Source organism: Tauraco erythrolophus, chromosome 6 (genome assembly GCF_009769465.1).
Source record: "Tauraco erythrolophus isolate bTauEry1 chromosome 6, bTauEry1.pri, whole genome shotgun sequence".
In the NCBI taxonomy this organism is placed as follows: Eukaryota; Metazoa; Chordata; class Aves; order Musophagiformes; family Musophagidae; genus Tauraco; species Tauraco erythrolophus.
The window spans coordinates 11748684-11775706 of record NC_141470.1 but is presented as its reverse complement, the minus strand read 5'-3'; the positions used below and the strand labels follow the sequence as shown (position 1 = coordinate 11775706).

The 27023-nt window shown below is 44.5% G+C and overlaps 1 protein-coding gene across 1 annotated transcript in view; it reads right to left on the bottom strand.

Annotated features, from left to right (window-relative positions):
* Positions 1–9740, bottom strand: part of PTPN5 (protein tyrosine phosphatase non-receptor type 5) — an 89664-nt gene extending 79924 nt beyond the window's left edge. Inside the window, exon 1 of the mRNA XM_086613238.1 lies at positions 9306–9740. The gene's annotated coding sequence lies outside the window, so the exon portion shown is untranslated. The remainder of the gene's footprint in view (positions 1–9305) is intronic.
* Positions 9741–27023: the final 17283 nt, after the last annotated feature.

Here is a 27023-nt window from a genome sequence, read left to right as displayed (position 1 = left end):
TTTATGGGTCTGGATTAAAGGGAGGACAGGGACAGGTGATGTTACAGCGGGGGTCTGCTACAGGCCACCTGACCAGGAACACTGAGTGGATGAGGCCCTCTACAGACAGACAGGAGCAGCCTCACGTTCACGAGCCCTGGTCCTCATGGGGGACTTCAACCACCTCAGTATCTGTTGGACAGACAACACAGCAGGGCATAAGCAATCAAGGAGGTTCCTGGAATGCATTGATAACTTCCTTCTCCAAGTGATAGAGGAACCAACGAGGAGAGGTGCTATGCTGGACCCTGTTCTCACCAACAAGCAAGGGCTGGTGGGGAATGTAAAGCTCAAGGGCAGCCTTGACTGTAGTGACCATGAAATGGTGGAGTTCAAGATTCTTAGGGTGGCAAGGAGGGTGCTCAGCACGCTCACTACCCTGGATTTCAGGAAAGCAGACTTCAGCCTTTCAGGGATCTGCATGGTAGAGTACCATGGGATGACGTCCTGGGGAAAAACAGGGCCCAAGAAAGACGGTTAATATTCAAGGATCACCTCCTCCAAGGTCAGACACCGTACATCCCAAAAAAGAGGAAGTCAGGCAGGAACACCAGGAGGCCTGCACAGATGAACAAGGAGCTCCTGGACAAACTGAAACACAAAAAGGAAACCTACAGAGGGTGGAAGCAAGGACAGGTAGCCTGGGAGGAATGCAGAGAAATTGTCTGAGCAGACAGGGATCAGGTTAGGAAAGTTAAAGCCCTGAGATAATTACATCTGGCCAGGGGCACCAAGGGCAACAAGAAAAGCTTCTGTAGATATGTCAGTGATAACAAGAGGACTAGGGAAAATGTGGGCCCTCTCCAGAAGGAAACAGGAGACCTGGTTACCCGGGATATGAAGAAGACTGAGGTACTCAGTGACTTTTTTGCCACAGTCTTCACTGGCCAAGTGATCTAGTCACACCCCCCAAGTCATAGAAGGCAAAGGCAGGGACTGGGAAAAAAGAACCACCCACTGTAGGAGAAGATCAGGTTTGAAACTATCTAAGGAATCTGAAGGTGCACAAGTCCATGGGACCTGGTGAGATGCATCTGTGGGTCCTGGACTGGCAGATGGAGTTGCTAAACCATTATCCATCATATTGGAGAAGTCGTGGCAGCCCGGTGAAGTTGCCACCAACTGGAAAAGGGGAAACATAGTCCCCATCTTTAAAAAGGGAAAAAAGGAAGACTCAGGCCAGTCAGTCACACCCCTGTGCCCAGCAAGATCATGGAGCAGATCCTCCTGGAAACTGTGCTAAGGTACATGACAACTGACATCATCTACCTGACTTGTGCAAAGCATTTGACTGTCCTGCATGACATCCTTGTCTCTAAATTGGAGAGATATGGATTTGACAGATGAACCACTCAGTGGACAACGTATTGGCTGGATGGTCACACTCAGAGAGTTGCAGTCAACAGCTTGATGTTCAAGTGGAGACCAGTGACAAATGGTGTTCCTCAGGGGTCAGTACTGGGGCAGGTGCTGTTTAATATCTTTGTCGGCGACATGGACAGTGGGATCAAGTGCAGACTCAACAAGCTTGCAGATGACACCAAGTTGTGTGGTGTGGTTGACACACTGGAGGGAAGGGATGCCATCCAGAGGGACCTTGACAGGCTGGAGAGGTGGGCCTGTGAGAACCTCATGAAGTTCAACAAGGCCAAGTGCAAGGTCCTGCACACGATTCGGGGCAATCCCAACCCCAAATACAGGCTGGGCAGAGAGTGGATCAAGAGCAACCCTGAGGAAAAGGACTTCGAGGTGCTGGTTGGTGAGAAGGTTGACATGAGCCAGCAACAGGTGCTGGCAGCCCAGAAAATCAGCCATATCCTGGGCTGCATCAGAAGAAGTGTGGCCAGCAGGTCAAGGGAGGTGATTCTCCCCCTCTACTCTGCTCTCGTGAGACCCCATCTGCAGTACTGTGTTGAGCACTGGAGTCCCCAACACAAGAAGGACATGGAGCTGCTGGAGCGGGTCCAGAGGAGGGCCACGAAGATGATCAGGGGGCTGGAACACCTCTCCTATGAAGACAGGCTGAGAGTTGGGGCTGTTCAGCCTGGAGAAGAGAAGGCTCCGGGGTGATCTTATTGCAGCCTTCCAGTACTTAAAGGGGGCCTACAGGAAAGCTGGAGAGGGACTTTTTATGAGGGTGTGTGTAGCGATGGGACACGGGGCAATGGCTTTAAACTGAAAGAGGAGAGATTTTGATTAGATCCAAGGAAGAAATTTTTACAATGAGGGTGCTGAGACACTGGAACAGTTGCCCAGAGAAGTTGTGGATGCCCCATCCCTGGAATTGTTCAAGGCCAGGTTGGATGAGGCTTTGAGCCACCTGATCTAGTGAAGGTGTTCCTGCCCACGGCACGGGGGTTGGAACTAGATGATCTTTAACATCCCTTCCAGCTCAAACCATTCTACGATTCTGTATCTCCTCAATAAAAACATTCTTTTCTAAAAAATTTTCAATTTAAATTTAACTTCAATCACAATTTTAGAATTTTTAACTCACAGGTCACCACTGAATTTGTTGTAATACTTCTTTTGACTCTCATTTGCAATGATTTCTTAGGTTGATGTTGTCCCACAGTGCAAATACTCCACTGTCAAATACTTAGAAGCTTGACATGAAAAACTAACTTCCAACTCATGTATTACAAAGAAAATCTAAACCACTGATTTTTACCAAAATTTCTACAAATAACTTTTTTTTTAAAGGACAATTTCCTTTAAGTATCTTGTTTGTTGCTTCGCATTCTTTGACAGCCCCCCTGTCCCATGTCTGCTCCTTTGCCATTTATTTCAAAGAATTTTATACTTTACTGACTTAAGTTGAGAGATCGATGGTACTCTTACACCAATTTTCAACATCTAATTCTTAATGACAATGCAAGTTACCTTTACACGTACCCCTTGCATTAGAGTGAAGGGTATACATCTCCAGACACACAGAGAACTCACCGGATCTGGGGAGATGGTCGTTTCTAGGTATAACTCTGATTTCAGTAAACATGCATTTTGAGAAGTAACGAACGTCACAGAGTCACTCCTCTGCTGCACTAGTAATACAAGATGCATTATTACCTGAATAAAGAGCCACAACTGTATATGGAAAGTATTCTTCTAAACAGCAGGTATTCTGTTCACTGTACAGATACAGAACAAACAAGGGAGTAGATATCTAAGAGGACATTTAACCTTAACTTCTCATATAGAGTTTACAGACGAAAATACGTATCTTTACTAAAGCACATGTACTTTGAAGATCTTCATGCTTGTGTCACACTTCAACTTGCATTGTTATTAGGATTCTTTTGTTGTTTTATTCTCCTTTAGGTTTAGATGTGATTCCACCAACTTCTGCAACAGTAATTTATATCCGAGAGTCTGTCTACAAAGGGGTACCTACCAAAATAGCCATTCTGAATATTTCCATGTTCACAGTCTGTTTCTGGAAGAGGTGTGCATGTGTGGAAAATAAGCTTGGTCCACTAACATCAGCAAATTTCCACATAGAAATTAGACCTCTATTTCCCAATGAAATACATCATCTCCTGCATCTCTCAGGGTCACACAGAAATGAATGACAGGATTTGATCACTTCCTACTTATAAATAGAAACGTACTTTGCAAGATTGCTTTCTGTATTTACTGTTCCTTACAAGAACTATTAATGAAGGTGAAAGGAAATGGAAGCTGGAGGTAAGATTCTTCCACTTTCTGAATTTGAAAAATCTAATTTTCACTTGACTTATCCACTAAATATCCACTAACATTGATATTACCCCCCCCCCCCCCCCCCCCCCCCCCCCCGGAGCAGTTATCAATCTTATATCTGACAAGTATAGTGTTATTTTTGAATTAACATTGGAGTGACAACTGCATAATGTATTTCGAGGCATAATACACAGTTTCAGTGTCCTAGCCTCCTGACCTGTAACCTGTTCCCTACTGACAGGGCCCCACACTGCAAAAAGCCATAGTGATAAAAAAAAAGACTTTGCAAGGATATGGACATCATTCATATGAAATATTTTGCATATCTCACAACAGCAGTGGTTTCATGACCTTTGTCAACCATAGGTTCAGGCCTTCTACAAATAAACTAACATCTTTGGAACACACAGCTTTCAAAATGGATACTCCTCTGGAACCAGTAGTTTCAGTCATGCTGTAAAGCTCACACCATTCATTTTGTAGATTTCCTAGCAGTGCTAGAAACAAGGTAGTTCAGAAACGATGGGGCAGATCTCAGGTTCACCAGGGTAAACAAAATTACTTTCTCTAATGTAGAAGGATTCAATTCACACTCACATGTAGAGAAAACCTAGTTGCTTCATAGCCATATTAGTGTAACTGCACAGAAACAAGTGCATCTACACAAGTCCCGAAAGCAGACTCTAGCCCACTATTAAGTTTCTTCGGTACAATAACTTCTTGTAAAGTCAAGGACATTTAGTCCCTCTTAAGACTTACAATTTCAGACTAGACTACGGTGCCATCTTATGCCGTCAGTGTCTGCCAGGAACTCTGGAGCTCTATCCTCCATCAGCTTCTTTAAGGAACATTCTTATCTTGCACAAAACTGCTGTCTTCAGAGTCCTGGGTGCTCATCAGCACTTTTAATGAAACATAATCTGTGGACAAACAAGCGGTGGAACAATTCTAGTGACGTATGAATTACAACATTTGAAAGATTTAAAAAAGCAGCGTAAGACTAGCTGTGCCATAGTTTATGCAGTTTGATGAAGCAGTATATGCACACAGACATCAGTTTGGATAGCGAAATGTTAGCTCTGTGTGTGACAGCGGGCAAAACTAGCAAGCAGGCTCTGCACACTGCAGCTGTTAGTAACTTTTCATTGAACCTTTCAAAATCTGTCTGAACCCCTGGCACATCCAGAAGTACCAAGTTTGCACACACAGGATTATGAACATAGGTATCATCCTAAACAAATTCATGCACATAAAAAGATACTACATGCAGTTTGCACCCTTTCTAGCACTCAACACTATTTGAACCCAGCATCACATATTCAGTTCTTTTAGAAGAGATGGTCTAAATGGCTTTATTATACCGCAACGATTGACAAGGCTAGTCTGAAGGGGTTTATCTGATGCTACCTATATAAGGGAGATCACAACCTCCCTGTAACTTAAGTGAGTTTGTGTCAAAAACAAGAAGTCCCCTTAACATATGCAGTTGTGCCCACGGGTCAGCATTGTTATAAAAATGCAGAAGGTTGCAATATTTAGCTGTTATACACATAACCACAGTAATAAAACTAGTTAAGATATGAGTCACAAAGAAAACAAGAAACAATATTTTTCCTAATGCTAGATTTTCACCTCTTAAAAATACTGAGTATTTTGGGCAGCTACCCTTGACCTTAAACCAGGGTCAGACTGTTACCTTCTACTACAGTAGTTTCAAAGCTGCAAACAGGGATTTGAACTCCACTGAATCAAGTTATGAAAGGCTGCTCCTGCCCTAAACATGTTAAGAATCAAGTTACATGCAGCAGATCACTAAATAAGGAAGAGTTGAGGGGAAAAAAGCAAAGAGAGAAACCAAGAACATACAGAACCACTTACTGTAATTCTAGCTGGTCACAAATCAGGAGTCTTGCAACGCAGGAGCTCAAATCTAACTTCTAACATGCAAATTATCACCATACTAGCTCTTTAAAATGTTGCTCAAAAATCACAGGTCAAGTTGGTTCCATACCATTAAGGAAGGAGTCTGAAAAGAGCCAAAAAAGAATTACTGAGTCTGAGCTTCACAGTGAGATAAAAAATCCTGTCACATTCCAGAGACATTCAAGACTCTCATCTTTCTTGAATACCACAGCTCACCCACTGCAGTAGCACACATACACATACTCCGCGTCTCTTCTGGCCTTATTCTGCTAAAGATGACTTAGTGCAATCAGTTCTTCAGTTCTTAACTTTCACTTGCATGTTCTGTTTGCAGGGAGTCTCAAATATCCTCTGAAGTAGAAACACTCAATATCTGAAAACTAAAACTCTCTAAAATATCAGCTTAAACCAAAAACCCATGCCCTGTCATAGGCTGAATCTCGGGTCTCATCCATCACACTTGCTGTGGTCTACACAGGATAAGCAGCGAACCAAAAGAGAACTGCAATAGCAAAATTCCCAGTGATTTTAGTGAAGACGGGATTCTGTCACACCTTTCAAAAAGCTACAATACAGAAAGCTGCTTCTACCAAAGCCTACAGGGCTCCAGTCTCCACCGCCTCTCCTACCTTTTGACTCAACGTCCCACAGGACAGAGTGATCTGGTTAAGCAACTAACAACCAACAAAACTAGGAAAACTCCCTAGCTTCTGGTAAGGGTTGTTTGTGGACAATTTGTGGTAAAGCCAAGCAAGTGGAATTCTTTAATGTAGTCTGTTAGACAAGTTTACTCATTTTATTCTGGAAATAGAAATTTCTTAAATTGTACTTTAACTTCACTCCTTTTGTTAGACAAATTTACTTCCCTATCTCATCTCTTCTGTTGACAAGTCTAAACCAGAGCTGATCTTTTTAGATGAGGCAGAAAGTCAGAATTATTTTTTTTTTTATGTCCTGTGCTGCAAATCAGTGTAATTGCTCCTGCTGCAGCAACATCTGCCTTTCCAGATACTGAGAAAGCAGATACTGAGAAAGCATCCTGCTATATAATGGAATTTTGAGATCCAGAAAACAAAAAAAAATGCTTGTAAATAACTTTCCTTCTCTCCCTCCTCTTAGTTTTTTTAAGTATAAACTGCATAACAGAAAACGGCTCTACCATTTCAAAACAGTTTAGGTACTTGAAAGCTGAATGTGTTTACTTGCTTTTATGCTATGTATCTTATCAATATTAATATCAAAAGATGCGTGCTATAATAATTCCGATTTGTGTTCTTGTGTTTTCTACCATTTATCACACTAAATTGTTACTAAATTGATGGTCTTGCTATTTAACAGCTCTTGTTCTAGTTTTACATGCGTGACATCCAGTTGGCAACTCTTTCTGCAGTGGAGTGACAAACATTTTAAAGCTCAGCCCTTAAATCACAACAATAGTGCTAAATGAGATGTAAAAAAAAAAGAAACCAACCAATAACAATACTACTACAATGAATAATACCTATTCAAGCATAACAAAATGAATTATACAAACGAACCTGACGTGCTTACCTTCCTGCACACACCTACTGAAAACACAGGGACTCATTTTGTGCGAATGTAAAATAAGAGTTCTAGTGTCCATTTTATTCACGTTCAAGTCAGCAGGCTAAATTTTCTCTCTGTCAATGAGCACATATTGAGCCCCTGAACAATCTTTGGCTTCAGGTATACAACCCTAATTCAAACACATCAATGAAAACATTGGCAAAAGTACTACGTTCTGCTACTCCAGAGGAACGAATTGGAAAACAAGCATAGGGCAAGTAGAGAGAAAATTTTTACTTCAGATATTCCACAGTAAAACTCAGCACTCTGTCATGTACCACACAACTTCTGCTGAAATCAAGGTGAGCTCTGGGTCTATCCAAGGTTTGAATTTGATCCATTAACTGCTTTGTTGTATAAATCATACAGTTATCTCAAACTGCCTAACAAAAGACCGTTATCAAACAAACAAAATTGCTTCCTCAGTGTAACAACAACACATGAAACAAAAAGAGGTCTGACACAAGCCCAGGATCTGATCCTCAGCTGTAAATCTTTGCCAATCAGGTGGCAGCCAGTGCAGCTGGATCTAAACCTCAAAAACTTTGGAAATAACACTGTAACAAAGTCTTAACCCACTAAATTTTTTTTCCTTTTCATATACAACGTAAGAATCGCAGTCTGACTAAAACGTACTTGCGTAACAAGATAACCATATGTAAAATTCGAAACAATAATAAACAAATACGCTCACAGGGCACACATGAAGCCAGAACTCCATCAAAATCCAGCTGCACATAAGTCTCCAGCTTCCCAGCACTTTATTACCTACAACGCCACCTATCCTGCTCTCAGCACTGCCATCTAGTAGCAAGCGGCAGTGCTCCGCGGGCTGCCCGTCACACCAGCTCAAAGGCAACAACATTCCCGGAAAGCATCGCAAAGCTGTTGCTGCTGCTAAAATTTTAACAGCAGCCAGTAGTTGACTACCGACCATGCCGGTCTGAAAGCAGCCTCCCCCGAATCCCCCAGTCCTTCCCAAACGAGATCCGCTAAGCGCATACATACATCAGCGTATCTTGGCGTGCTCTTTGGCGAAGGAAAACGGGGAAAATTCGTATCACCAGCACCCAACCTTGTGCGCGCCGCCACCGCGCCCCGCGACCGGCTGGCGGAGGGCAGGGAGGGGAGCGGGCGGGCGGGTGTAAGCGGCGCCGGAGGAACGGGGCCGCCGGCCGCCCGCAGCGCTCCTCGCAGCTTCACGGGAAGCTGCGTGGAGACCGCGGGAGCGGGCACGCTCCGCCGGCGGCTCCCCCCTCCCCAGCCCCTCGCCCCGCAGCCCCTCCGCGCATCGGCCGGGCTGATGCGGCGTGCCCACCTCCGAGTCCCGTCCTTCCCCGGGGAACCGGGCTGCTGCTGTTTCGTCTTTCTCTCCGTGCAGCAGAACGAGACGGGAAGCTACTGCAGGAAAAGCCAAGCAAGGGACCTGCCCTGCCCGCCGCCCCCGCCGCCGGCCGAAGGCGCAGCCCCCACCGTGCAGCCGCTCCCCGCAGCCCCGGGAGCGGCGGCCGCCGCAGCACGGCACAGCCTTACCTCCCCTCCCCGGCTCCGAGGATCCGCCGCCGCTGCCTACCGCGCCCGCCCCCACCTGCGCCGTCCCTCCCAGCCTGGCGCTCAGGTGCGGAGGGAGCACAAAGGCACAGCCGCCCGCTGCGGCGCGGCGGGGGGCAGCGGGCCCGCACACGCCGCGCCTCTCCCCCAGCCCTACTGCGCACCGCACCGGCCCTCCCCGTTCCCGCCGCCGGCAGCCGCCCGCACCCCTCCCCACCCGGCTACCGAGCGCCCTGTCCGCCTCGGCCCGCCCCCCGCCCGAAACCTTCACAAGCGTTCAAGCCCTCACAACTTGCCCCGCTCCTCTCCTCAACACCGCCTCGCACCCCTCCCTCGCCAAAGTGGTGCGGTCGGTGCCGGGACTACGGAGCGTCCCTCAGCCTCAGGAAGTTCCCCAGCCTCGGGGACAGCTGAGGGAGACCCCCGCCCTGCGCCACGTACCCCCCCCCCCCCCCCCGGCCATTGCCACAGACCGGGCTCGCCCCTCAGCGAGCGGCGGGGGCGCGCCGCCCCCGCAGCCCCCGGCAGACACGTACACGCAGACCGCCTCCCCTCCGCTGGGGGCACGGACCCCTCCGCCGCCGGGCACCCCCGTTGCCGCCGAGTGGGTGTGTGCGCGGAAGGGGTACAGGTGACGAGCGGGCAGGAGAGGAGCCGCCCTGCCCGCCCCGAGGCGGGAAAGGTCTGTGGTGCAAACCCGCTCCCTCCTTTTTTCCCCCCCACCCCGTCTCTGCAGATGCCTCCGGGAAGGGCTCCGAGGCTGGCAGCGGCAGCAACAACAGCCGCCCCCTCCCCCGGGAAAGCTGTTCTCCCTCCTTCTCCCTCGCTCGCCGCCTTTTCAGCTCGGCCGCTTGACTGACAGGGAGCCTTCCAGCGGCCGCCCACGCGCGCTCCCGTTTCCCCTCAGCCGGAGAGGGAGATGGTGAAGGAGAAAGCATGAATGAAACAGCCAGGCAGCGACCGGGGGCGCCCGGCGGCGGCCGCAGAGAAGCCGGCCTGAGCCCCGGGGAGAGCCGGAGCCGCCGCTGCCGCAGCGAGGCCCCAGGGGGCGGCGGGGCTCCGCCGGCAGGCCCCGGTGGGTGGGACGGCTGCAGTGGGCAGCCCTGCGGAGGGGCGTCCGTGCCCCCAGCCCCTTCTGCGGGCTGTTGGTCCCTGCGTAGGGGGCAGCCGGCGGCCGCAGACTGACAGCGCCCCCCTAAGCCTCTCTTCTCAGAGGGGGCTGAGAGGCCATTTTAAGACGCAGCCGCCCCTCCTCAGGGCTTTGTTGCTGCTGTTCAGTCCCCGCATTCCCGAGGCAGCACCTGAATGGTGGCCAAAGCCCCTGGGTCCCTATGGCTCAGCGCAAACGCTTTAGCTAGTGTGGTTGGCTTTGTGCTCAAGTGGGCGAAGAGCGAGCCCCTCGGCAGATGGAGTGCGAGTGAAAAAACTCGGGGCAGAAGGCGGAAGGCTGATGCCCTCTCAAACCAGAGCCACAATCTTAGATGTAGGCAGTGTGCCTGATTCCTCATCTTCTAGAAACCTACTTTGCTCCACCGAAGGCAACCCATTTTACACTCATAAAAACCCAGCACCGAATACCTGAACTGGGACTCTTGTCTAGAATAACAGGAGAAAGGAAAGGATCTCAAAGGTTCCTTCAAGCCCACTTGGTTTTTCCAGTGGTTGCTTGGTACTATGGGGTAGCCTTGTAATCCTTTTATTCCTCAGATCAGTTGTCCCTAAAAAGGTTGTAACTCGCTAAACACATACTTCACAAGCTGTGGCCAGAGATGGAGATGAGGGGTTTTCCAGTGCTTTGGTATGAATATCGTTTGGTGATCTGTGACATCGGTTTCATCAGCTTAACTTACTGGAGAGTCAAGGGATTAAATGTCAGGTAATGGGGGCCTGCTAAGTCAGTGAAATTGCCTCAGTATCCATGCTCTGAAGGTCAGTAATTCTTCCAAGTTATGCTAGTATTTTATATATTTTCTGGATTTCATTTATTGAAATCCTTCACTGGAAAACCCAATAGTGTTTATCTATCTAAATCTCTGTTACAATTTATATTGAACAAGGCATTTTCTACTTCTGAATATGCATGGAATATTTTGTTATGTCCTGTTAGATATATTGCATACTGCACTTGAGACATGTCTGCACTTGCAATTACATAATCAATAAACATGGATTTTCATCCCACGAATCTAGAATCAGATTCTGAGCTGTTTTAAATCAGTATGCCTCCACAAATTTTAATGCCTGCCAAAAAGATTATATCAGCTAAAATTTTAGCCTCTGAATTTAAAAAGCTGCTTGGGTTTCATCTGATAAGTGCCTTAGTAACTTTGGTTTTTAAATTTTGCATTCCTGAAAACTGAGTGCACAATAAAACATCGTCAAGTCCTTTGCTATAGAATAACAAATGTAAGATTATAATTCAGGTAGGTCAGCGCAATTCTTTTATGTATTTGTTTTATAAGATTCTTATGTTCGTGCTGATAGTTCAACATGACTCACCTACAGTACATATCACTGCCACAGCTGTTGTAAACCTTCTTCTGAGTCAGAGAATGACTTTATGACCCAGAATTCTGGCAGCGACTACTATCCTAGTGATTTTCCCAATTAAGAGAGAATTGCGAGTTGGTATCAGTGCGGGGTGAGTCAGAGTTTGATGTAAGGCAAAGCTGGACTCATCAGTTACTACTGGACTAGCTCAGTATCCTCTTCCCTTCCAAAAGTCAGCAGCATGAAAACCTGGAATGAGCCTGTGATGGGAACTCCTCCTAGAGTTCAGAAAGACTGCAGTGGACCAGGGAATTAGCTCTCCTTGGTCCCAGATGCTCCTAGCTATTGTACCAGCCATCTGCTGCTCGTTGCTGTGGGGTGCATAGTGGCTTTGCACAGGGATGGGGCCAGCAGCAGTAAATAGTTGAGACGCAGCAGGGCTTCTCTGTTTCACTCTGAGAAACCACTTTGCTTTTTGGGCTTACCAAACTGCAGGAGGTATGACATTAAAATCACATGTGCTGCTGCATGTGGTTGTCTGCCTTTTTTTTTTTTGCTGCAAAACAGACCAAACCTGCCCTAACTGAATTGGAATAGCGAAATTTGGGCACCCTGTACTGTGCCAGCTACTCACTGCAGAGAACATGTTGGAATCAGTCAACCAGTTACTCTCTGTTAAAATTACGTCGGAAGAAAAGGGGCCGGCGTTTAGGATTGGATATATAGCTGAGCCATGAGGGTGTGACGAGCTTGAGCTTAGGCTGGTTGCAATCTGGCATTAGGGTTTGTTCTAGTGTTTCTCGCCCTGCCAGGATCCAGCAGGGTTAGGGCCTGCCTGGCTTGAGTCTGTGGAGGGCAGTAAGAGAGTCATTGCTGAGGAAGGCAGAAATCACTAGCCTGCCACAGTTAGGAGGGGTTTAAGTGTGAGACTGAGGTGAGGTTAACATCAGACATGAGGCTGAGGGTGAAGGTGACAGACTCAGTGATCACTCGGATGGGTTTATTGCCAGCTATGCTAGGGACTTCAGGGTTGACTCTGGCAACAGCTTTCTGCTAGGCAGGCAGAGGTTGCTGACTTAGGGTTACAGCTGGGATCAGGGTTGAGCTTTGGGTGAAGCACAGCTGATGAGCCAGGTTTAAAGTAGTATTCAGAAGGTACTACCCCTATAATTTTGGAGTATCCCCCGATATGGTCGTGGAGCAGAGGCTATAGCTAAAATTTAGGTTAAAGTTTGATCTTACTGACAGTGAAAGCACTTACACTAAGCTGGGTCTGAGGCAGTTGTTGGAGCAGGTAAAGATCCTGGGTAAGGTTAAAGTGGGAATAGCTGGGAACTTGTAACGTTTGAAGTTGGTACACTGCTGTATTTGTATCCTTGTTGATGCTGTATGTCCATTTGATTTCATGACTCAGGTAGTCATTAAAAAATCTAATCCAGCTGGTTTCTAAATGACTTTTTTATTTCCTTTTTGACCTACCAACTGCTTGCAGCAAAGAGCAGTCAGACCCTCACAACACGCTTCTTTCAGCTAAATTCCTGTTAGTGGATGAGGGATGTGGGTTGAGACTGTTCTCTGGACTGTCTTTGATATAAGGAGATATATATATTTTTAAACCTCAGACTCATAAATGCAAATCAGCCTTCTAGAGGTAAAAAGTCAGTGAAGATTTTAGTTTTATGACAAAGTAGACACTCTGAGGTCAAAATGTTACCTGGAGTGCACGAGTGAGGTTGCTTCCTTTCCTTACTTTTCACCTGCAGAAAAACAGCTGACCTCCACTAGCAACCATGACTTACACCAATCTAGTTCTCCTTAGACGTAAGACGCAAGCCTTGTGGAATCGCAGACACCACTGCGAGTAATCTTTGTGGGGTTTTTTGAGGATCTGTGGCTGAGAGAGTAGGAGCACCTTTCTGCAGCAAAAGGCCTCTCCAAACACCAAGGTGATGCCGTCAGAAGAACGGTAAGCTGTTCAGCTGTAGCTCTCACACGCTTCTCGTTGCCACTCGGTTGTTCCTTGTGAAAAGGGAAGGAGAGTCCCATTGACAACGCAGCAGATAAAACAACACAGTCCTCAGTGGACTTGCATTGTCTTGGGGGAAAGTAGCAGTTGGTAAATAATGCAACAGCTCTGAACCTCACTCAGTTTGTTCAAATTAGCCAAATCTGCTGCATTTATCTGGCCATGTTGATACATATGATCTGCATCCTTTTTTTTTTTTTTTTTTTTTTCCTAGTGTACAGTGTGAGGAAAGGATTAATCCTGCTTCCGGTAGGAAGAGTCCAGTGGAACCTGGCAGACTTTTATATTTCTTTTCCCTCTCTTGGTTATTTCTCCCTATGTCTTCTTTTGAGCAGGATGGATCTCATGCAGAGATGGTGGGAAAAAAGAGCCAGAAGGCTAACCAGAGATGTCAGAGAGACCTGCTGAAGTCCATTTTGCACTGATGGGAGAAACATTTCCAACTTAGCTCAGTAGTTCTGCATCAGGTAGGTGAGGTCATACAAAATGAACATATCCACGTTTCCTTAAGCCTTATCCAAACCATGTTAGAGGAAGTTTACATTTGGCCTCAAAGTCAGGTCATATCTCCCCGTCTCTCTCCTGTCCTGGGGTAAGGCAAGGAAGAAGTGATGGACTTACTCTGTCCAAGTATCTTCTCAAGCTACCAAGAGCAGATCCTTCAGTAATGGAGAATTAGTCAAGTTTTTTTTTTTCTGCAAAAAGTTATTCCAAAAATCCTGATCTATTGCATATACAATTATGTTTATTTTGACTTTGAGCTATGCCTTACTGTGTCTTTTGTATTTTTTACAAGTTTACCTTTCATATTAAAAATATCTATAAATAAATGTCCATGGGACCAGATAGGATGCATCTAAGGGTGCTAAGGGGGTGGTTTATGTCAGTACAAATCTGCTCTCTTCTGTCTTTGAAAGGTTGTGGCAACTGGAGGAGGTCCCTGGTGACTGGAGAAAGACAAATGCAATGCCCATCTTCAAAAATGACGAGGAGGAGGCTTTGTGTTACTGCAGGCTGGTCAGTCTCACCTCAGTCCCTGGGGAGGTTATGAAGGAGATCAGCATGGAGGCAATTTCTAGGCATGTGAAGGAGAAGATGGTGATTGGGAACATCCAGAATGGGTTTACCAAAGGCAAACCATGCCTGACCAGTTTGATTGTCTTGTGTGATGAAAAGTTTAGCTCAGGGAACAAGAGGAAAGCAGTAGATGTTGTTTACCTTGACATTAGCAAGGCTTTTGACTTAGTCTCCTGTAGCATTCTTGCAGACAATTGGGTAGGTATGGAATGATAGGTGAGCTGCAAGGTGAGTGAAAAATTGGCTGAGCCCCAGGGCTTGAGAGGTTATGGTCAACAATTCAAAATTTATCAGGTGACTGGTTATCAGTGGTGTTCCTCTGGGGCTGTTGCTGTTTAACATCATTATCTACATGAGAGAACAGACTGTACACTCGTTTCACAGTTGAAAGCAAATTAGGGCTGCCATTCAGAAGGATGTCAAGAAGCTGAGGAATGGGCCGACAGAAACTTCATGATGTTCTGGGGCAAATATAAAGTTTTGTGCAAAGTCTTGTATTTTTGTACTGTATTTTTCGTACTGATGGAGTAATCCTGTGTGACAGTATAAGCTGGGAACCATCTGGCCAGAGAGCAGCTTTGCAGGAAGGGATGTGGGACTCCCAGTGTATGACAAGTTAAACCTGGATCAGCAGTGCACCCTTGCACCAGTGAATCATCGAATCATAGAATGGTATGGGTTGGAAGCGACCTCAAAGATCATCTAGTTCCAACCCCCCTGCCATGGGCAGGGAAACCCTCCACTACACCAGGTTGCCCAAAGCCTCATCCAACCTGGCCTTGAACACCACCAGGGATGAGGCATCTACAACTTCTCTGGGCAACTTGTTCCAGTGCCTCACCACCCACTGAGTGAAAAATTTCTTCCTTATATCTAGTCAAAATCTGCCCTCTTTCAGTTTAAATCCATTGCCCCTTGTCCTATCACTCTATGCCCTTGTAAAAAGTCCCTCTCCAGCTTTCCTGTAGGCCCCCTTTAAGTACTGGAAGGCTGCAATAAGATCACCCCAGAGCCTTCTCTTCTCCAGGCTGAACAGCCCCAATTCTCTCAGCCTGTCTTCATAGGAGAGGTGCTCCAGCCCTCTGATCATCTTCGTGGCCCTCCTCTGGACCCGCTCCAGCAGCTCCATGTCCTTCTTGTGCTGGGGACTCCAGAGCTGAACACAGTATTCCAGGTGGGTTCTCACGAGAGCAGAGTAAAGGGGCAGAATCACCTCCCTCAACCTGCTGGCCACGCTCCTTTTGATACAGCCCAGGATACAGTTGGCTTTCTGGGCTGCCAGCGCACATTGCCAGCTCATGTTGAGCTTCTCATCCACCAGCACTCCCAAGTCCTTTTCCTCAGGGCTGCTCTCAATCCATTTTCCACTCAGCCTGTACTTGTGCTTGGGATTGTCCCGACCCACATGCAGGACCTTGCACTTGGCCTGTTGAACCTCATGAGGTTCTCACAGTTCCTCATGTGAGTCGGAGGACCTCTCCAGCCTGTCGAGGTCCCTCTGGATGGCATCCCTTCCTTCCAGCGTGTCCACAACACCACACAACTTAGTGTCATCTGCAAACTTGCTGAGGGTGCACTTGATCCCACTGTCCATGTCTCCAACAAAGATGTTAAATAGCACTGGCCCCAGTACTGACCCCTGAGGAACACCACTCGTCACTGGCCTCCACTTGGACATTGAACCGTTGACTACAACTCTTTGAGTGCGACCATCCAGCCAATTCCTTATCCACTGAGTGGTCCATCCATCAAATCCATGTCTTTCCAGTTTAGAGACAAGGATGTCGTGTGGGACAGTATCAAATGCTTTGGATAGGTCCAGGTAGATGATGGCAGTTGCTCTTCCCCTATCCATCAATGCTGTAACCTCATCATAGAAGGCCACCAAATTAGTCAGGCAGGATTTGCCCTTAGTGAAGCCATGTTGGCTGTCACCAATCACCTCCTTATTTTCTATGTGCCTTAGCATAGTCGCCAGGAGGATCTGCTCCATGATCTTGCCAGGCACAGAGGTGAGACTGACTGGCCTGTAGTTCCCTGGGTCTTCTTTTTTCCCCTTTTTAAAGATGGGGGCTATGTTTGCCCTTTTCCAGTCATTGGGAACTTCACCAGATTGCCACGACTTCTGAAATATGATGGATAGTGGCTTAGCAACTTCATCTGCCAGTTCCCTCAGGACCTGCGGATGTACCTCATCAGGTCCTATGGACTTGTCCACCTTCAGGTTCTTTAGATGGTCTTGAACCTGATCTTCTCCTACAGTGGGCGGTTCTTTATTCTCCCAGTCCCTGCCTTTGACTTCTGTGACTTGGGCTGTGCAGCTGGAGCTCTTGCCAGTGAAGACTGAGGCAAAGGAGTCGTTGAGAACCTCAGCCTTCTCCATATCCTGGGTGGCCAGGTCTCCCATTTCCTTCCGGAGAGGGCCTACATTTTCCCTAGATCTCTGCATAGCAGAGAAGGCCAACTGCATAGCAGGTTATATTAGTAAAAACATAGGCAGCAGTTGAGGGAGGTGATTTCTCCCCTCTGTGAGGTACTTGTGAGTTCTGAGTCTCCCTATATGAGAGAGAGATTTACAAAGTGGAGATAGTCTAGTGGAGGGGTCTCTAAGATGATTAGGAGCTGGAGTGCGCTGTTGTAAAGAGGAGTTGAGAGTGCTGAGGTGGTTTTTTTTAAACCTGGATAAGAGAGAAGGTGAAAGGAGTACCACAGTGCTGTCTTCATCTGCCCAACAGTGATAAAGACAGAATCAGACACTGCATAGCAAAAGCATGGGAGGCAAGCGCTCTTAAGTTGTAGCAAGAGGTACATTCTGACCAGCTGTGAGGAATTTGTGACTACTTTCACTTTCACAGTGAGCATGATTAAAAACTGGCACAGGCTGCCCAGAGAGATTGTGGTATCTCCATACTTGGTGGTACTCAGCACTCAGCTGGACAACACCCTGAGCAACCTCATTAACTTCCAAGTTGGTCCTGCTTTTAGTAGGAATTGGACCAGATGACCTGAAGAGGTCCTTTCCAGCCTGAATTACTCTGTGGTTTTAGAGGGAATCTTTGCGGTTAACCTTTGACAATGACTCTATATCTTGATTTTCCAAGAAGGGAATGTAAGATTAAGGCAAGGAAACAATAAGAGCTGTGTGAAACAGTGGGGTAAAAAAGGCAGATAGTAGGGTCTAAAAAGGGGCTACTATAGAAACTTCATGGCCAGAAGTTTTAGGAAGAGCCTGTGCAGTGGATTCTGGTTAGAGGAGGAAGTCAAGGTACGTGAACCATCTACAGGAACTGACTTGGGTTGGTGTGGAAACATTTTGTAAACAGGCAGAATGCAGGGAGCTTTGTATGAAACACTGCCTGCTCAGTTGGCGTCTTTGTTTTGTAGTACTCTCCATGTCTGCCTCCCTAACTGCTTTTCTTATATCTGTATGCCTGATATAAATCACGATAGCTTTATTGAATTGAACAGAGCCACGTCACATTTGTTTTCATTAAATATGAAATTAAAATTAGAGGGCTGTTTTTGTGCAGTAAACCTGGTAGGAGCATAAGGGAGAAATGCGACTTAAAATAGCATTTGGGAAATATATAGAACAAAATGAACAAACAATATGCTGTGAGTCATGTCCAGTGGTTCTTGCAATAAAAGAGAGACGAGCTTCTTTGAGGAAACTAACTGGGAATAGCTTTTGCTTATCTGAAACTGGAGCTACCCTCTGGGTACAGCATTTTGGCAGTGCCTGTTTGCCATGTAGCAATGGGGTGTGCTGGCCCCAGGGAGGGTAGTACTTGGTGTTTGCAGTGGTCAGACTGATGTTAACAGAGAATCTGAACTAATTTCTGAATTTCCAGCACTTAGGAGCCCTCATAAAGATGAATCGTGTGCAACTTGAGTCACAGTGTTGTCTTGTGTCTCAGTGCCTGCTTCAGCACTCTTGTCCTGTAACAGTGTGATGCATCTCAGCACTCAGCTAGTACCACTCAAAGCCAGGAGATCCCTTTGTGAGTACAAAGTGCTCTCTGGGCAGAGGTTATTGCAGGACTGGATCACAGATAATCATGCGCTGAGACACACTGCATAGGTTAGCGAAGACATCTTCCAGCCAGATAGGTAAACGTGATTTAAAGTCTGGTTTGTCTGACAAGCGAAGACCAAGAACAGCCATTTTACACATGGCCAAAGGCTATGCTGGAGTATGTCCCAGGGACATGACAAATGCCACTGTCTTAGCACAATCTGCTACAACACACTTATCCTTCTACCTGGCTGCTAGGCAGACTTGACTTGTAAGCTGGTGGCACTGCTGCCCTGAAGCAAAACTAACTGTGCTAAGGTGGAAGGCAGCAGCGCAGGGCAGCTTTGCTTTTACAAGCTTTGAAACCCAAGCAAAGCAGGATGGAATTGGCCGTGCTGGGTGGCAGCAGTTTGGCCATCTCTATTAAATATAAAACTCAACACACGGCAGAGAGAAGGGGCTCTGGTGACACTATTTCAGCTTTGTTCTCATGGTAACCATTATGTCATCAGGATACCATGGTTACCATAATATTCCTTATATTTCAAATGTTAAAAAAGGCAGAAGGAGAAAAAAAAACTTTTCCCAAAGTTGAGAAAGAGATGTGTTTATTCAGAATTAAGTAATCATAAGAAAGAATTAACCAGCAGTTGTTAATACTTCATGGAAAAGCCATTTTGAAACCATGAAGAACTGTTTTAATTAGTAATTGCTGCTTCTGCTGCTGTCACTGTCACCATATGGTGCATGTCCTGGGGTTTCCCCTCTCTCAGCTTGTGTCACCAGCAACTATTTTGATAAACATGCACTGCAGAAGGCTAACATGGTCATATTCAAAACTTTAGAAGCATAATTTCTGCTTGAGGTAAAAACTTCAATTTGCACAAAAGTCAGAAATAAAAGATCTAAAAGTTGAAGACTGAGACTGTGAGGTTATCTTACTTTAGAGGTTCAGGAAGAGCAAAAGAAGTCTTGGCTTGGATGCTTTCAAGATGCCAAAGCATATGGCTCAGAGGAAATCAGAATTTGCTATTCCTTGTTTGAGGGCAAAAAGTATGCTGATGGCAGTGTGCTTTCAGGGAATCATGCCTGCAGACCTCTACAGCTACAGCACGAAAGATGCCTTTGCTGAAGGAGAGAACACATGCTTTGATACTGTAAGAATGTACAATTTTGAAAATGGTCTCGTAATGAGAAGTGGAAGAGCTTTAGACATTTTATGTGTGAATATGAGAAGGAACAAAAATAAAGGAGACAATGCATATATTTTCAAAAGCAGCTGTTGTTTGTGGGACCTTTGGTATTAGAGTATTGGTATTGGTGGGCATTCTGCACGTGGTAAGTATCAGGTCCTGAGAGAGAGTTCAAGACAGAATCCGCAAACACAGCGCATTTAAGATTTCAGATTCACTTTTGGAACTCTTGTGAGTTCAGGATTGCTCAATTGCAGGGCTCATTTTGAAACAGTAGAAAAAAGATTAATGAAATATTAGATATTAAGATTGATGGGGAAATTCTAAAATCAGAATAATTTTGTTAGCTTCTGTGATCGGTTGACCTTATCACCTGTATTGTTCTTCCTTCATTTTCCCCTGATATTTGTTACTACTGATTGAAGTATCTTTTTCTGAATTGGACAGCAAATTCCTGAGGCCAGGATTGTAGATTTCTACACCAACTCATCAGGGCTCAATGATAACAAAGCAGGCGAGACTCTTATAAAAACATGAAACTACAAAGGCTGGATTTTAGGTGCTAAAAGGTATCCTTTTTTTGCAAACAGAAATGTGATCCATCGAGAAGTACAGTATGTCACATATATAAGAATTCACAGCCCATGAAAATTTATTGTATTAACCAATAAGAAAAAGGGCTAATGGCTGCTGTGGAAACCCAACCATAAAGAAATCAATGAGATGTACACAATTGACACTAAAATGTTGCCCTTTAATACGTCAAGCTTCCCAAAGCATTAAAATACCTTAGTTATCCCTAGATTAATTTGACCTTGGCAGGATCCCTTCTGTCCACATCTAGCATTCAAAACATTGGCTCTGCATGCTTTTTGCAATCTTGCTATTGCATATTTTACATATAAATATTCAAATCACAGAAGTTTTGGCAGAAACAACAGCAATCACCAGCCAGATCTCCCTAAATGTAAAAATCCATGGTCTAGCTTCAGCTGCTATGATTTCACGGGGAATAAAGGGGGACAAAAGCACAAATCTGAAAGGAAAGGCTGTCACTATGTAGAATCTTGCCTCTTGACTATAGAAATTTCCATGCCAGCAAACAGCTAGAGGTGTTTCTAACAAATTCTTTCTAGATTAAGCAATCAGCTGCCCTTTCTTAACGTTCACTGTAGCCTAGCTGATTTTGTACATCTGTTGTAGTCTTGCAAATATTAGTAAACAAGCACTTCACAGCAAGCGTTGCAGCTAAGCAGAATTGATAGACACTTGAGATAGCTGACGTCTATATAGCTGGGTATGGCTAAAGATTTTTACCTGTTTATCTCTCCGATTTAATAGACCTCTTGCTTCAGACTGATGAAAATGAATGTCAAAAATCATCCTTTGGAACAGAAATACAAGCTCCAGTAGCAAGAGACCGCATGTATCTTAGGTCCAAGAGTCCCATAGAAAAATGTTTCATAGGAGGTCTCTTGTGACTTGGAATCATAGAATCATAGAATGGTTAGAGCTGGAAGCGACGTCAAAGATCATCTAGTTCCAACCCCCCTGCCATGGGCAGGGAAACCCTCCACTACACCAGGTTGCCCAAAGCCTCATCCAGCCTGGCCTTGAACACTTCCAGGGATGGGGCATCCACAACTTCTCTGGGCAACCTGTTCCAGTGCCTCACCGCCCTCTGAGTGAAAAATTTCTTCCTTATATCTAATCTAAATCTGCCCTCTTTCAGTTTAAATCCATTGCCCCTTGTCCTATCACTCTATGCCCTTGTAAAAAGTCCCTCTCCAGCTTTCCTGTAGGCCCCCTTTAAGTACTGGAAAGCTGCAATAAGATCACCATGGAGCCTTCTCTTCTGCAGGCTGAACAGCCCCAATTCTCTCAGCCTGTCTTCATAACAGAGGTGTTCCAGCCCTCGGATAGTCCTACCAAGGTCAGACATATTCAAAAACATGGGATTTCAGATAACTCATTCAGAAAATAATCATTTTGGTGATACTTCTTAAGCTTTCCATGTGTCTGGGATAAAGAAATATCCTTTGCTACTGAAGTTAATTCCTTGCCAGTATATACCACCAATTACGGCTATACAGAGACATGTATATGAATACGTATATGGTGTATATGAATAATGGTGGCCTCACGGGGTCACCATATGGCAAGCCAAAATACTAAACCAGAGAAGTCGAACTGATTAGGGCCTTATGATCAATACCTTGAGCAAAGATAAGTTCTGTATTGTCTTTCTAAGAGATCACCACCATAGAAAATAACTTTTTTGATTTTAATAATATCTTGATATCATAAAAAAACACCTTCTGTGTATTGGGAAAAGACAAGATTTGTCTCTGGTTTTATTAGGTTTCAGGGCATCTAATCAGCTAAGAATTTTGACTTACATATCGTGGCAGGTAACATGAAGACAAGATATATATCCCTCTGCAGAAAATAGCTCGATTAAGAAATCAAGGACCTGCATATTGTATGTAGTCATCAGAAGTTGGCATATGCTCTGCAAGACTGCTTTGTCTGGCACCTGAAGCTGTTTTCAAGCTTTTTCTTTGAATTCTCCTAGTTGGTATTCGTTCCCAGTCTCGTTGTCACTTAGCATTACTGAACTGCCAGCAGCAGCAGCGCCCTTTCCTTCCGCCTGTTGTGACAAAGCCTAGTTCATCAGGCAGTGCTCAAAAGTTACTCCGAATTCTGACACATGGGAACTTATGAATGAAGTTTTCCCCATTTGAAAAATATTATAATGCAGAATGACAATTAAAAAAACCTGAATAGCAATAGCCTATGTCAGGTGAAAGTTTTCTAGTGCAACTTTGGCATTTTTCTTGCATAGATACTCCATTAGCAGTAGGTGGAACTAGTTATTTTTCTAGAATGCTATTTACAGAATTATGTGCAGGATCCCATCGTTGATGTCATCAGTCTTTTTAATGCATACATGTATCTTTAATTCTTAGCCTATTTTTGTCATTATACAAATTGTACCTGCACAAATAACCATAACACAGTCTAACTTACTTTTCATTGGAAAAAAATTATAGAGAATATAAATATACAATTTCAAGAATATTAAATTTGAGCCTCCTTTACTAAAACTAACCAGTTGGGAGTAACTGTCTTTGAAAAGCCTATTGCTTAACAGTACTGTTTGCTATGTAATTTAGCACCTCTCTACATGCAAAATATGAACGCTGTTAAAGTTTATATACTGCAAGAAACACAGAATTTTAATTTGCTGTAATAAGCATTTGAGACAGTAATAAGCAATTTCCATTATTTAGTGCTTGGGTAAAGCACACCAGTTGATGTGTATGATACTCAGAGTAGGAGTAACTGGCATAGGATCCATATGGCACTCGAGCATAGAATTCAGCAAGAGAAACTGAAAGGTCATCCGAACTTAAACTGGAAGGTGAGCTTCATCTTAAGAAAAAAAAAAAAGTACATACCTGTGGCCAACTGTTAGGTCACTATATATAGTGATATAATATCTATATCCCCTACCATGCATCTATATCACTACCCTGTTGCTGTATCTTCTCAAAATGAGGCAGGAGGTGGACTGTCACAGGCTTTCAGAGGAGGAGGTAAGAAGCAAACAGGTATTGTTAAAGAAAGCAGGTGCACTTACTCCAAGCTATACAGCTCTGACAGTTACTGGTATTCACGTTTCATGATAGTGGCTCATGACCGGGTGGAATCTGAGAAAAGTGGCTAAGGCCATGGCATTGGAGAGAATAAGAAGGTGATTTTTTTTTTTTTCCCCTTCCTTTCTTTCCTGTCCTCTTTTTAAACATTCTGTGTAAGCCAGATACAGAGGCAGTATTCAGAGTGAAGTGGCCTATTGCTCTGTTCCTGAATGGCAATAGGCACATTTCATCTTTCCATCTATTTCCTATATAAAATAATGTCATCAGAACAAAGCAATAAACAAGCTTGAGAACCGCGAGTAGTGGTCATTAGGGTCTACTGCAAAGTGCAACGTTGTCAGGGAAATGGCACCTGAGTAATTGGAAGTGGGCTGTTGAAAACTGTTTTGGTTTTACCTGGCTTGTTAATGTCTACCTGATAGCTTGGTACTGCAGAAGAAAAGAGAGATTCATTTCAGGGTTGTACCTCTTATCTATTACTTGTTGAGGAAAGTCTCCCTCTGGCTGGAGTTGTCAGAGAGACTAGCAGACTGTCTCTGGAGATGTAGCTTGACTTCCCTGTCATGCCACCAAATCCCTGCGAAGACTTAGACAAGTAGCAAAGGGTGCTCAGTGACTCATTGTGCTCTCAGGCTTTACTAGAGAGGGCCCCAGACTGGGAGCCTGACTGGAAACCCCTCTGGCGTCCTTCAAACTTGACTACCTGTTTTTTTCTGTCACATAAATCAGGTTGTCAGGTAAAGAAGATAGTGGGAAAATCACACCTGCCCAGATAACAACTCAATACGGAGCTGGGAGATCGCAGAAGTTTGCATCTGGAACATGGAGAAGGGGAATGATCTTGACTTCTAATCTCCCACCTTGTTCTTTTATCTGTAGAACAGCAATGAAGCTTTACCTCAGAAAAGCGTTGCATTGATTAGCTGGTGATGTGAGAGGAGTCTTTGTGCAGAGGTTCTTGCCCTAGAGGAACTGACCGGGGGAGAGGCGTTTCCATGAGTCAGTAGTTGCGGTATGACAGAGTTCAAAGGCGGCGTCAAGAAACTGCAACGTTTTGCTACAGGTCTGGCAGTGTTTGGTTGTGGCTAAACCATAGCTACACTACAAGAATCTTAAATTTCAAAGTAAAAATAGTTTTTTTCTCCTATTCTGAGTCTTCAGGGACCAAAACCCGGAAGGAGAACAAAAAGAACCACGGTTCATTATTTTAAATGTTTAGTGGTTTGGTTTTTGGTTTTTTTTCCTGCCATTATTATGGTTTCACATTGCTTGGCTGCAGTGAAATGTGAGACCAAAACTGAAGTAGGACGGAAAAAACATAACAGATGCGACTTTCATTGTATTAGTGTAAGCTGGGCTAACTCTTCTTTTAATTGAATGCTTTCAATTCTGCTAACTTCAGTGCGGTTCCACAGATTTAATAAACAGCAACATTTATCCACAGATCCTCTAGTCTGGATAAGGTGTAATAGCAGAAGCAAGAGGAGGTATATGCGATAGTCAACAGTAAATGGTGGGAATTCAGTATCCTGAGTCTAAATGCATATACTTTAAAACAGTACCTGCTTCTTAAGTATTGCAGAATGTTTGTGTTGTGTTCAGCATGACCCAGATTGATCCTACTCTGAACCTTTATAGATTATCTCACTTTTACCTCCCCACAATTCCTTTTTTCCAGAGCTTAGGTCATGCTGTGGACCATCCAAGAGAGCCATTTGGCCTCTCAGCTCTAGCAACAAGGTGGTGAAGGGACTGGAAATCTTTTCAATGAAGTTCCAGAGCTTCCAAACCTATTGAGGCAGTGGCTACCTGTGGATGCCAGGGTGTCACAAATGAAGGAAGGGTAGAGGGTTGTGGTGAAGCACATCATCTAAGCAGGAGCTCCATTGCAGACATTGTGCTGAAGTCCTAGATGAGGAGATTTCAGCTTCCAGCAAGATCAGTTTTCTGTGGAGTGGATGGTGTATGAGGGAAGAAGAAGTCCTTGCAGCCTGGAGACTGTCTCATTCCTAGTCAAGATAGGGCATAGTGTCATGAGACTGCGGTACTATTTTGTGTATGTGTCATTGAAGATTCAAATATGTCAGCAATCCTAGCTGAAAAAACAGGAAAATCCTTTCTTAAAACTAAATGACGGGTCAAAACTATTAAGTACTGGAGTTTCTTGAATTCTTCAGAGCTTACTTTACTTTGAACTTTGGTAATTTATTAAGATGGTATGGCTGTGGACAAAGCCTGCCTTGCAGCCTCCCTAACCTCTTGCCCCCAGGGCCTAACTTTAAAGCTGCTATTCTGAGATTGTACCTGCATATATTTGACTTAGTATATAAACCAAACATGCTCTAAGGTCACACTTGTCGATGGCATAAGCCAGGGCAATTATTTTTGAAGCAGGTGCAAGGTCTGTCTGCTTATATCCAGAATGAACAAAGTCTTAAAAGGCCTGAAGCTTGATTTTTATCTTTGCATGTTCTTTGTGTGACTGGCTAGAGCTGTTTGAATTCAAGTAATTATTGGAACAGTTCAACAACTGGGAAACAAAAGAGTTAAGAATAAGTTTTTGTTTATTTGCTAAAGTATCAACTGAAAGCTCCCTTCCCAGTTTTTATTGCAATATGATGGTGAGAGACTTGCCTAGAGCAGTACTGAGGCTTGAATAGATCCATATTTCAAAGCAAATTCTATCTGAGATCCATTTTGCTTGTTAAATTTACTGCATTTTAATCCATTCACTTACATGTCAATTCTCTGGACATTAACTCTTACAGCCTGGAAGTCCTGTTTATATTTATTGATGCCATGTCCCTGGGAGCAGGAGAGCAACAAAGGGATGACCTTCAGTTTCCATTTAATGCAACCCAGGAATCTAATATCTCTCTGTTGATTTGGAGTAGTGACACATATCACTAATATATTGCGCACACACACAAAAGTAACACAAGAGATGCTCTTGCTTAAGTTATTACTCACTTCCTATTTCTAACTTAAGAATGTGTTAGTAAGAGTGTTACACAAACTGTTGATGCAGTTTTAACAAGGAGAAATACAGTACAATGCATCGTAGGAGTATGGAGTGATACAGTTTTCCTGTGTGGGTTGGAGAAAGTATTTTCTAAGTATTGGGATTACACAGACTATATATGATTAGCCTAGTTGTCGCCAATTACAGGTGTTCTAACACCCACCTTCTCCTGTTATATAGTTTTTATCATGACTAGCATCATCATTTAATCATTACAACAGTGGACAAAGAGTCAGAATTCCTGGCTCCTAAGAGTAATTTGGGTGATTTACTGTGGGTTTTTTTGTCCTTGGATCAGTCAGAGTTCAGTCTGTTTAAGCCTCCATCTTTCCATCGGAAAACAGAAATAATCTGGAGGTTGTTGTATTTATGCTTAGGATTCTTTCCCACTCTCTGCAGTAGAAAAGCAAATAAATGTAAGCATTTTGTCGCATGTGAAATTCTGCTATTTGAAAATTTATGTTTATCAGGAATTGGGCCAAACATGAGAATATTGATATGTTTTCCTTTCTGTGGGTCGAAAAGTTGCAATAAATGCTGGTTAGGAAATGGAGGCCTCGGATATTTCTGTAGTTCCAAAGTGAATTGGCTGTATTATGTTTCCTGAAGAGAAAAGGAGCATTTTGATTTGAATTCAGTTTGACTTGTCTCTGTGTCACCTAAATCATTTGGGATTGTCATGCCAACCACCTGGGTTTCTCTAAATTGCCTGGGGTCAGGTGAGTCCCAGGGCATG